The sequence below is a fragment of the Cannabis sativa genome, chromosome X, assembly GCF_029168945.1.
Source record: "Cannabis sativa cultivar Pink pepper isolate KNU-18-1 chromosome X, ASM2916894v1, whole genome shotgun sequence".
Taxonomy (NCBI): domain Eukaryota; kingdom Viridiplantae; phylum Streptophyta; class Magnoliopsida; order Rosales; family Cannabaceae; genus Cannabis; species Cannabis sativa.
In genome coordinates, this window is record NC_083610.1 from 2,374,044 (window position 1) to 2,387,116 (window position 13,073).

A 13,073-nucleotide genomic window follows, 5' to 3' on the forward strand; every position below is an offset into this window, starting at 1 on the left:
TGAATGGTTTTAGTAAGATTTATCCTAATTCTACCGAAATTTCGACAGCATAACGACTGTAATTGGACGTTCCCAAAAATTTTACAAGTGCCTAAAATAACAAACAAAACAGATAAACAATACAAAATTTATTCACCCATCCGACCGCAGTACATGTATTCGCAGAACCTACTTCACTACGGATGAATATTTAAGATATTCAAACTCAACTAACATGCATTGATAATTAATTATATAATAAGAAAAAGTTAATTAAAGTATATACCTATAATTGCAAGCTCAAATACGCTACACACAAAATTATGCCGAACCTACAATATGAAGAAATACAACGAAATTACAAAATTAATTATTTCATTACTTATAACTAGTTATAAAAAATTGTAACAAGTTACTTAGTTACTAAATTATACATACATATATATAATCAATTATATCTCACATTATTATCTCAAAAAAATAAAATTATATCACACACTAATTCAATTTTAAAATTTTTAATGAAATCCCTCCAATGTCATTCTATTCACAATAAATATATATTACAAAAAATATATAAAATACAATTACAAAATTTATTTCCATAAAAAAATATACACACACTATATACACACAATATATACACACATTATATACAAATATTCAATAAAATATACAAATACATATATATATATACTATACATTGAGGTTTAAATTATTACCTAATAACCGCAATCCGACGACCACCGTAAAAAATCCCGGCACTATACACATAAAACACAATAATATTACTAATAAAATAAAAAAACTCAAATAATAATTTACAAAAACCAAAAATAAAACAATGTACATAATAAAAATGAATAGAAACAATATTTATACCTTAAACGAGGTTGAGATTCAAGGATTTCTCAAGAAAAATGGGTGGCCGAATTTCAAACCCAAACTTTACTATTTGGGTTCGGATGACACTCAAAGAGGGTAAAAAATTAAAACTTTTTAGGTGTATGTTATTAAGTCTCGAAAATGGAGGATTTTTTAAAAAAAAATGGGCTAAAAAGGTTAAGAAATGGGGGAGAAATGGGTGGTGGAGGCGGTGGCCGACGAGGGTTTCGAGCTCTGGTTTGTTGGCTGGGCTGCTGTGTTTGTTCGAGTGAAGAAGAAAGTGAGGAAATGAGAGGGCTGGGTTTTCTTATAAACCCCTATGGCGTCGGTTCCTACATAAGAACCGACGGCATAAGGTACACGTGTCAAATTATCGTGTACCCTATGTCGTCGGTTCTTATACAGGAACCGACGCCATAGGGTTATTTTTCATATAACCAAAGTATTTTATTTCCCAACTGACTCTAAATGGTATAATACAATTTTATACCTACGGTTTTTATCAAAAAACCGCCTCTAAATGTCAATTTCGACAAAAGCGGGTATTTTCACACCCTTTAGCTTCCCTTTTTATAAATAGGGGTGAAAAAACAGCCTCTAAAGGCTAACATTGTAGTAGTGCAAAATTTATTCATCATTCCTTCCAAAACTTATATAGTGTTTGCAGTCATCATATATTTTTATCTACTTTCAATAACATCATTTTAATGTACTGTAACGCTCCGATTTTCCGAGACGTCACACTAGCTAGTCCGTTTAAAACCATTTAAGATAAAGACAATAAAAGACTTCTTTAATGAAAAATAACTAAGCATGAAATCTCATTATTTTTAAAACAAAACATTTATTTATTCTTAACCTTAAAATATAAAGCTTTACAAAAACTATTTTAATCATAATCTTTAATGAAATATTTTTAAACCAAAACATCGTGACAATCCCCTAACATGTAATCCACGCCTCGAGCCCGCCATCCTCACTGTTTAGTTTTGTCTTTACCTGCACACAAAGTACCCGTGAGCTAACGCCCAGTAAGAAGAGCTATGTAGGACATAACCCCCCCAAACTAGATAACATAGTCATAAGTATAACAATATCACAACATCAAATCAATTCATACCATACTTGCATACATATAACAACATGTCATATCACATATTATTCTCACATATAATACAACATCATATCACAGTGTAATCTTAATGCATGCTATACTCACACACATAACATATAGTATCTTATCGCACATTGTCCTCACATACGATAATCTACTCCCACTCATGTTGATCAGACATGAAGTGTAACTTGCCCTGCCTTGTGCGGTTCTCACACTTGGCATCCAATAGGGAAATCCCTTATCACAAGTTATACTCACCCATGATAGGATAACCTGCAAGTAAACCCATACAAGCAGCCAAAAATATATCCTACAGTGCTATGCTCACACCAGCAGCAGAAAACCTATCCTATAAGTGCTATTCTCACACAATTAGTCAAAAGCTTTTTCACTATCACACACTAACAACATTAGCATAAAATAATAATCTACCATAGAATAAAACATGCAAATACAAACCCATAATACAGTTGTATGTTTCAACATACACCCTGTGCACAGATGTCCACTCTTCTTACCTCAGTTGTTAAGAACACCTTCTTGCTACTCCAAGCACCTCAATGAATTTTCTTGTTGAGGACAAGATCCTCAAATCCCCCTGCTTAAGACTTGTTATCTCGTCACTACTACCTATAACAACACATGGTTCAAGGCCCTAATATTAAAATTCGTACTCTTACAGTACAGCAGAAAGATTACTATTTTTGACCAACAACTATACTAATTCAGTGAAAGTTGTCTTCATAAAAATTATAGAAAATTTCATTATCTTTCCAATGATAGAAAGTTCATTAAAAATGGATTAAAACTAAGGGAGTTATGATTATTTTACTGAAACTATTTCTGAAAAAGAATATGGAGTAACGAATTACATGACTTAGCACAAATACAACTTTTGACATTGAATGGTTCAGAACTAGAAGATAACATCTTCATAAAAGTTTTAGGAAATTAAATTCCCTTTCCAATGATACCAAAATCTTTGAAATTAGAATTATATTCAAAGAGCTATTGCAATTTTACCAAAACAGTTTTGCAAGAACAAGATTCTAGAAACGAATCACATGATATTGAAGAAAACTAACTTTTTGACATAGTATGACTTCGAATTAACAAAACGTTTCTTCATAAAACTTATGGGAAATCAAATAATCTTTAAAACCATATATAGATTATTAAAAATGGATGAGAATTGAGAGAGTTATTATATTTTAAGTGAAAGTACTTTTTCTAGAAATATAAAGAAAACGAATTACAACAATATCAGAAAGATGATAATTTTCGACATAGAAGAACACCGAATTGGTCAATAGTTTCTTGATAAAAATTTTAGATCATCGAATAAGCTTTCCAACGATACAAAAATCTCTAAAAACGGATCAATATCAAGAGAGATATCATCACTTTACTGAAACTTATTTTTTTTTTCTGAAAACGAAAAATATAATAGGTCCGAACCCTAGATAACATTTAGCATTATTGAGCAAGAAAATATTTCATACCTCTTCACAACTTTCTATTTGATGTCTCAAGCCTGCAAGCCTTGATTATAAATCCAAAACTTTAAGAATGAAGATAGAAAATAAGAAGAAGTGTGGAAGGTTTGAGAGGAGCAACCATGAAGAAAAATGAGGCTTTGACTAATTGGTTTGGAGAGGAAAAATAAAACGTTTAGGGTTTGATAAAAAGATTATGAGATATTGTATTCTGATAGGTTTAGGTTAACTAAAAATAATAATATATAATAAAATGCTAAAATATTATTAAATCAACAAATATCTAATTTTTAAATTTTAAAAGTAAGCCTTTTATCTCGTAACTTTAGGCTCAGTTTTCACCTAGAAAACTTCCGAATTATGATATAACTATTTCTACAAAATTTATAGATCTTTAAATTATCTTTCCAACACCACTAGAATCACCTCAATCGGAGCTCTAAAACTCTAGATATGATCATTTTACTAAAACAGTTTTTAATCCTGCGAATTTATCCAAACCTACGAATTTTTGTGACATTAATTCCATTATAATGTTATTTAATGCACTCATACAATAAATTAAACCCACTAAATAATCTATAAAACTCTAATAGACTTTCATATTGGGCTTTAATTGAGTAATTATCCTAATTCGTAAAAACACCATAATTTTACCTTGACACTTACTATAATTTTAACTATGTTTAAAAATCTATCAATACTATTTTAAGCAATAATCTCTATTCACTATTAGTAGAAATAAATAAAATACTTATTCTCACACAAATTGTATAACAAATAAAATTTTAAATATATGTATATTTTTACCGGGTATTACATTCTACCCTCCTTAAAGAAATTTCGTCCTCGAAATTTAACTACCAAATACACGAGGGACTTCATGTTTGTCACCACTTACTACATGACCTCCTTATCTACCTTATGGACCCAACAAATATGTACTTAACTTTTATCTTATTGGTCAAACTACAACACATATAACATATACAACCTAATTTAAGTATTGTTATTCCTTTATATATTACTTAAATAACAAAACATACTCCATCACAATACTTACATATACGTGCTTTAACTACATAAGTTTTGCAATAACATACTCGTAATTTTGTAAAAAAATTCTTCTCTTATGAACATCCTTATATGCCACTTGAGAACACATTATACAATACAAAAATAACAAACAACAAAGAGTAGAGTAGAAGAACTTATGCAAACTTCTCTTTAATTGTTCCAATTCTTTCATTGAATGTTATTTTTTTTTTAATTTCCTCCATAAAGCTACAATTCCGTTATTATAGTTTCGTAGCATAATTATTTGAAATGTTGCTCTACACAGAACGATCCAATATATCATCAACAAACCGATGTCATTCAAACAGACCATATGTCTTCCATAAATTACATAAACTACATGTAAGCTAAAGATCGTTAAAGGTCTTCTTACACATGCGAGCAAGCCAATATATAGACTTAGAAGCACACAAGTTAACATACTCTCAGGAATGAGCTACATGCATATCACTATAAAAGAAACATTTACTAATCCATCCAACTAATGAAATAGGAATAAAATTTACTATCGAAATCACTCTTTCTAAGAATAACACGAGAACAAAAATCACTTATTCCAATTCTCATACACCCACGGAATGAATGGCTCTTATACACGAGTACGTCACTCTGGCTGCTTCCTGGATTGATGACTGACCCTACAGACCATCACGAGTGTTTCCAGCGTGCTTTGTCCTCACTCACACGCATCCTGGGAAAACTTCCCAGGAGGTCACCCATCCTTGAAATTGCTCCAGGCCAAGCACGCTTAACTGTGGAGTTCTTTCGAGATGGGCTACCGAAAAACAAGATGCACCTTGTTGATATAGGTAGTACCAATCAATCCATTTAAGCTCTCTTTAACCGTGTAGTCCCATACCTACACAGTCTCAGAATCATCCCACTAGACCTTCCCCAGGCGATGTGGGATTGCACAGCTTACCCGGTATTTCCCCTTACGGATCACGGGACTACTGACTGTCACATGTATTACAAAAGAAATTACATTTAGTGACAACTTTTTAGTTACAATATTAATTTTTCGTGACTAAATGTAATTTTTAGTTACAACAAACAGTTACTCGTGACTAAAACATAGTATTTAGATACAAGTTGTTACTAATTTAGTTTTAGTCACAAATAAGTATTTTGACTAAAAATATATTTAGTTGCAACAAATTGTAATTTTTGTGACTAATACCTTTAGCCACAAATTTTTTAAGCACAACATAAGAATGATGATTTATAATTAGTCAATTTTTTTTTTACTTTTAGTCATTTTTGTTATGACTAAAAATAAGATTTTATGTAGTGATGTGGGGTGATTTAATTTTAAAAACGTGCAAATTAACTCTGTGGCTTGAACATTTCATCAATTAATAAAAGAGTATTGTTATTGGGTACTAGTAGTGTCTAACACCTCTAGACATGTCGTATTGTGATTAGCTAGCGATACTCTTTAAAAGTTATTACATTAGCTTAAATGGAATTCGATACTTAGTTAGATCAATAATGATATTTATACAAATAGTGTTAAGTGGTACCTTTTAATATTTCTCTTAATAAAAAAGTGGTATAATCAAGAGAAGATAGAAAGGCAAAACTGTTATTTCTGTATATTATTATTTTGAGAAATGCTAAAGGGCACCACTGGTGCCTAGCACCCTCCTACGTGTCAATATCGCTATTGGTGCAATTAAGTATCGGGTCCCATATAGTTTAATATAATAATTTTTATGGAGTATCGCTAACCAATTGCAAGTCGACACATCTAGAAGGTGCTAGGCACCACTGGTGCCCAATAACAATGGTCTATTATTTTTCTTTCTTTCTTTGCACTCCTCAAAAGAAAAATGAAAAGCAGAAATAAATATTATTGAGTCACAAAAATGATAACTAGTTGTCGAGAATTGGCCCATAAATATCTAAGAAATTTGTAAAACGTGACTAAACATTGAAAGCAAAGTCTATATATCCAATCCAACATTGAAAGCAACGTTAATTGGTATTATTAGTTAGTTAGCATTACCCAACGTTATATTGAGTTAAAATAGACCTTTTAATTTTAGTTAATTTGTTATAGAGTGGGGACCAAAGCTCAATATTAATTTACATGAATATAATACATTTTTTCTTTTGGTAATTTATGATGTAAATGTTAGACATTTACATATATGACTATATATAAAGTGCAGAATTAATATAACATATATACACTATAATTAAGGATCAAAATACCTCCAGCCATTAAATTTTTGAGCTTCAAACCCAACAAGCTTTGATCTGCAAAGGAAATTGAATACTATGGGTAATCGGGCTTCCTCGCTCTCTCAACTCTCTTTAGATGGAATTTTGCTGTAAAGACTGCTTAGTTTAAATTGGAAATAAGCAGTTAATCACGTTTAATTATGAAATTATTTATAGCTATTTAAATAATTTATTATACTGTTATTATTGAATTCAGAGATGCATTTCTATGTCATTCAGTAGTTTTCATATTTTTGCATTTCCGGTGCCCGGTATTTTGAAACTCGGTGTTTGGCTCAGTAGAAATCACAACTTAGTATGTTAGTAGTTTGGGACGGTTTATTAGACATTGGGAATGTCGGGAATGGCCGGGAATTTAGAATTTCCCAAAAATACCCCTTTAGTGTTATTTATGTGATTTTAGGGTGGAGGGGCAAAATGGTCTTTTTGCCCCATTAGTATTTTTTCTTCTAGTGTTTTTATTAGTGGCATTATATGTTTATTTGGTATTATTATTTGGCTGAAATAAGATTGATATATGTTAAATAGCTTTCATTTCATTTTACAAAAAATTACAAAGTTTAAAAAATAGAAAAAATTGGAAAGCTTTTCTCTCAAACCTCTCTCTCTTTTTCGGCTCTCTTGGAGCATCAAAAGCCAGCCATTTTCCTTGGTGATTCAAGCTTTATTTGCAAAACTCTAGTGATCTCTTGATTGTGGTATGTGATTTCTAGCTTTCTTCCTTTATTTTCTTGAATAAAATGTTGAAAAAGATGAGTAAATGCATGATGATTTTGATGTTGTGGCTGCTGTAGTTTTAGGTTGTTTTCTTTGATTTTCTATGCTTGAATTGAATGGAATTAAGTAGGTTTCATGCATGCTAGTTGCTTGGTTTAAGTTTGTGAAATTTTGTACAAAAACTATGATTTTTCAAAGAAATGTGTGAATCTGTTAATTGCTTGCTGTAGTTGGTAGATTTCATTTTCAGAGGTTTATTTATGCATGATTAAGTGGATTTAAGCTAGTTTGATTGCATGTTGTTTAGGTTTGCTCAAGTTTGAGTTTGGAACTCAAAGCTTGAGCTTTAATGGTGATTTTTGTTTCTGTGAGTTCTGGGTGGTTTTGTTGCCTTAGAAATGTTCTAGGGGTTATATGGAATAGGTCTGGAAGGTTTGAGATGATTTGGAGTTGATTTGAGCAAGATATGAATTTTTGATGTTGCTGCCTGCGAGGAACCGGAATTCCGGTTGTGCATCCGGAATTCCGGATGGGGTTCTGAAATTTCCCAGAACCGGAATTCCGGTCGGGCAACCGGTTTACCGGTTGGGGAAAATTCAGGAACCCTAGATTTTCTCGATTTTATGTTTTTAGGGCTATTGCCATGCTTTTTATCGATAGGGAAACTCTTAGTTCCTAGTTTAAGTCCCCGGGAAGTGATTTAGCGTGTCACTTATAGTGTTGTGATTTTTATGGTTTAGGAGCCCGTAATCCGCCGCGCAGATAGTTCCAGTCAGGTTGACCGGCACATCTGAATTCGGAATCCAGGTAAGATTAGTATAACAGTATGCATATGTAGATTACATGTTTAGCGTGCATGTAGGAAGCCTGTTAGATTACATTAGTTATGTATGTTGGCTTCGAACCATCCAACCCTGTCACGTCGGTACAGGCTGGAGTATGACCAGCAGCCGGAGTATGACCGGTTCGACCGATCAGGCTGACACTTAGGTTGGTGGTTCCGTACTATTGACGTATCCCGTCGGTACAGGCTGGAGTATGACCAGCAGCCGGAGTATGACCGGTTCGACCGATCAGGCGGATACTGTAACACGTCGGTACAGGCTGGAGTATGACCAGCAGCCGGAGTATGACCGGTTCGACCGATCAGGCTGTTACTTGTCAATAGTACCGTCCCTATGAACGTTCAGAACTCAGTACCGTGTTGGACACGGCAGTTAGGGGGACTCAGTATCGTGTTGGACACGGCAGTTAGGGTTATGATCAGGGGTATGGGCGTCTGATCATGACCGGGTTTTATGTATGAATATTATTATGCTTTTCTTACTGAGTCTGTCGACTCACAGTTCTACGTTTATGTGTAGGTAAAGGCAAGGCTAAAGCTGATGGACCGTGAACGAGCTTATGAAGATTGTACATGTCGGGGCGATTAGGCCTGGAGCGTACGATCCTCGGGACAGCAAGGCTGATTTTTGTAACTAGTCACTAGGCGACATTTATTTTGTATAAACAGTTAACTTTTGTAAATGATTTTGTAATCGGGATCCGAGTCTTTTGTAATTATATTTTACAAGTTTAATTAAAAAGCAAAAATTTTAATTAATCACGTTTTCCATAAACCTCGTTGATTAGCAACGAGCTGCACAGCAAGTTTAAAAATCACGTAATACGCCTTTTTTAGTTAAGGTGTTACATTTGCTGTTATGAACAAAAATGAGTGAGGAGCTCAGGGATCGAGACCTTATATTTATAGGTGAGATACTCCATCTGTATTTGCGCCACATTAATTGTCAGAATATTTTGACAATTAATTCAGGAAATCAAATCGGGTAATGACTATAGAAATCTGACCATATATAGAATATTACGTAATTGATTTTGTCCAGATTCAATGAATATAAAATATTCATTTATCAGAAAATCAATTATTTATTTATTTCCTTAAATAGAAATATATTTCCCAAAATAAAATATTCTTATATTCTCGCACTTGGTCAACATTTAAACTAAAACATTCAAACCAAAACGTTCCTCATTATATAATAAACATATGAATCATAGCGATATGCTCTCATTATAAGTCGAGTATTATCTTCCATGTATTATGATATATTTATTATATAACAATGTACTTAATGTGACAATGTACTTAAACGAATAAACCCTAAGCCTTATGTTTATTCTGGTCCTCTTATGATAATTTTCTCAGACAAAATTAAGGTGCACATAAATATGAGAAAATATCGAAATTAGAGTTTCATTGAATAATTTTTGGTTGTACAAATAAAAACTGCATATAGGTTAACTGAATCCCATATTTACTTTATGATCCTTGAGTTTGTGTTGCGGCATGCCTTTAGTCAAGGATATGCGATCACCCAATTCAGTTTGCCTGATTAATGACCACTTATCACGCCTTTTTATGACTAAATTCTTAATGTCGATATGCTAGCTTCGACCAGTACTCTTATAGTTATTTAGCCATAAATATTGTACCTGAATTTATCGCAAAATTTTCTTAATGGCCTAATGAAACTGTAATTCTGAACTCTAGGCCTACTATGAAACTCTATAATACATCATACGAGATGTATCCTCAAAACAATAAATGAATCTAAATTCTATAGTGGAAATAACAATCAAGATTCTCCACAATATAATTTACTGGTAATCTTAAGGACGTAATAAAATATTGATTTACGTGAATCAATATAACCAGTGAAGTGTGGTAGAATCTAATTGGTTAACTATATTTCAGATGATCAATTAATCTTAACAAAATATGTATGAATATAATTTTTAATATCTTAAAGACACCTTATCACTTTGTATGAAAAATAAAGTGGTCTTAACTTTATTTATTCTGATACTACTTAACGATCCTGAAACAAATGCAATGCGAAGTCTTATCCAGACTCTTAGGCATACATTATGCTTCAAAAAATTAGAAGCAAATAAATGTTCTTAATTTATTCTCACTCCAGATCATTTTTTCAAATGGTAGTTCGAGTTGAATTTATCACACTTAAGGATAAAAGTAACATGAGATGAATAATACATAATTTTATTGAATTTGAGATGCTGTGGCTACTCTCTAATTAATTAAAATTATATACATTATTTATATTCTTTATCTCAAAATAATGATATATGAATTATTTTACCTTATATAGAAAACTTTTATCATCATTTGGAAGTAATATATTGTCTATATATAAAATAAATATTACTCCCACTAACCTTTTGGTATATAATTATTTCCATAATTCTCTTTTAAACCTAAAGGAAAAGATGATATAATGAAAATACCAATTTGTGAGATGTTTGTTTTAATTTATAGGTAGACACTTTAAGCTTGCATATGTTCACCATTATTAGAGAAATTTTTTTATGGTAGTCTGTATATTTTCTCTTCTAATTCACTATTTGGAATTGATTAATGAATTGAAACGAGCAACAAATGCCAAGGTCTATAATAGAATCGTTTATAAAGATAAGTGAGAATGTAAATCTCCTTTGTTATTGATTCTTAGTTTAAAATGAACTTCTTAGCAATGAATATTCTTGTATATCTTTATATTTCTCATTGTTGCCTAATAAATATTATTGGTAAAAAAACCTATGCTTAATTAATGTTCTCCACCCCATTAGGCAAATTAACTAAAGATAAACTTCATTGTTCTTTTAGATATTTATTTCTTCATTCATGGCATATTGTACTGTAATTTTAATTCTTTGCATTCCACAGTTTAATTTGTGTCTCAAATTATTATTGTAGCTGAACTCTTATTGTACAGAATGCAATCACTAAAAAATAATTATCTTATTGTTCTAATAAGTCATCTTAAGAATGGACCAACAACTCTTAAAAGAAAAAATGGTTTAATATGCATGTTGTTTTAGAAATTGTAAGCAATCACTAAAGAACATAACTTATTAGATTTTTATCAATGACTTGTGGATTATTAATGATTAGTTATGAATTCTCAATAACCATTAACCTTAAGGGTTGTTGTGAATCATAATTAATCTAATACTTGAGGTGGAAGTTTGAGAAAATATGAATGATCTTTCTCAGAAACTAGGTTCTTAGATTGATCACTCCCACTGATCAAGTCAATTCTTAATTCCACAATTCTAGTATTGTGAGATGAATAATAAAATATGTAACTCTTAGACCTTATAGCCTTTCTGATGAAATGCTCATTTATGGTATTTGGGCCCAGATCTTTTCTTTGACAATTGTACTCTAACTGTATACAGGTATTTCTAAAATGTGTACATGTCATAAAGTTAGTTTCCAACCTTATCATAACTCAAAATATGTTTGAGAAACAACTTTGGTTAGATCACAATTCGATATGTACACTCCCATTGAAGAGTATCAATCGACAAAAATTTAGTAAAGTTTGGAGTTTACTATACCCGATGTCCAAAAAATGTTTAGTTTCTTAAATCTGTCACAGACTATAATTTGGGTGTACCAGGCATATGTATTGGGCAATGAACCCATGCTTTTAAAGAAACTTTGCAAATGGACTGGGAGTTTATCCATACTCACGAATTTTAATGTAGTATTCTCCATTTTATAATTGATCTCACTATCTTAATATGCAAAATGCACTATTTCTCTACTTAAGATTTAAATGTCTTTGAAACATATAAATTTATACTATTGTAGAAATATAATTTATGTGAGTAGTCGCTAAAAATGAGATGCAAAATTTGAGTCCATGTCTTCAAAATTAATTGACTTGTATGATTTCTAATATGATAGAATTCTAATGTGCACCGATTTTGACTTGTTGGAATACATTTTCTTAATGAAATATTCACACAAATTCTAAATAAAGTTAGTAAAATTAAGTGTAATGAATATCCCCACCATTTACTAACATTTATTCTATTTATGGAGATATGTTCCATAATCTTTGGTGCTATAATGTAGAAGAATTCTTATAAATAACACATTTCTTATTGTCAGATTGAACTTGCATATCTTTATGAGTGACATCATTTTGCAGTAAAGACCTTTAAATATGTGTCTAAATCAAGTTTCAATTGAATCTTGGAACATAAAAGTCTTTTCTAATTATAAAAAAAAGCCACTACTATATTACTCGTTCTTGAAGTTTCTAAATGTGAGAACTCATCTTGTCTGTGGATAAAATTTGCTTACAGTTACTGACTTTTTTAGGTTTATTTGTAAACCTTGCAAGAAATTATGAATGTGGAATAACAATTTAAAATAATCCACTATGTGTTAATAATCACATTTACTATATTAGAATGAATTCATACACAATAAATTAAAATTTATTGGTGATAATAAAGTGTGATTTATTTTTCTTAATTATACAGTAAAAACTGTATATTCTAGATGAAGTTATCATAATAAATTTTGGAAATTTCTACTTGTATAGTAAAAATTTATGAATAGTGATGTAATTAAATTAAATATATAGTTTTGAAGTTTAAATGAATCATGTTTTTATCAATATATAAACAAGCTTAAATATGAAATCTTATTAAACAAAAATTACCTATAGTCTAAA

At 31.1% G+C, this 13,073-nt stretch overlaps 1 long non-coding RNA gene across 1 annotated transcript; it reads right to left on the reverse strand.

The window, feature by feature from the left end:
- Positions 1 to 1,441: 1,441 nt before the first annotated feature.
- Positions 1,442 to 3,651, reverse strand: LOC133031885 (uncharacterized). The gene is made up of 3 exons (XR_009684932.1): positions 3,484 to 3,651; positions 2,500 to 2,611; positions 1,442 to 1,863 (listed from the first exon to the last, which is right to left on the reverse strand). It is a non-coding gene; the product is annotated as an uncharacterized LOC133031885 (long non-coding RNA).
- Positions 3,652 to 13,073: the final 9,422 nt, after the last annotated feature.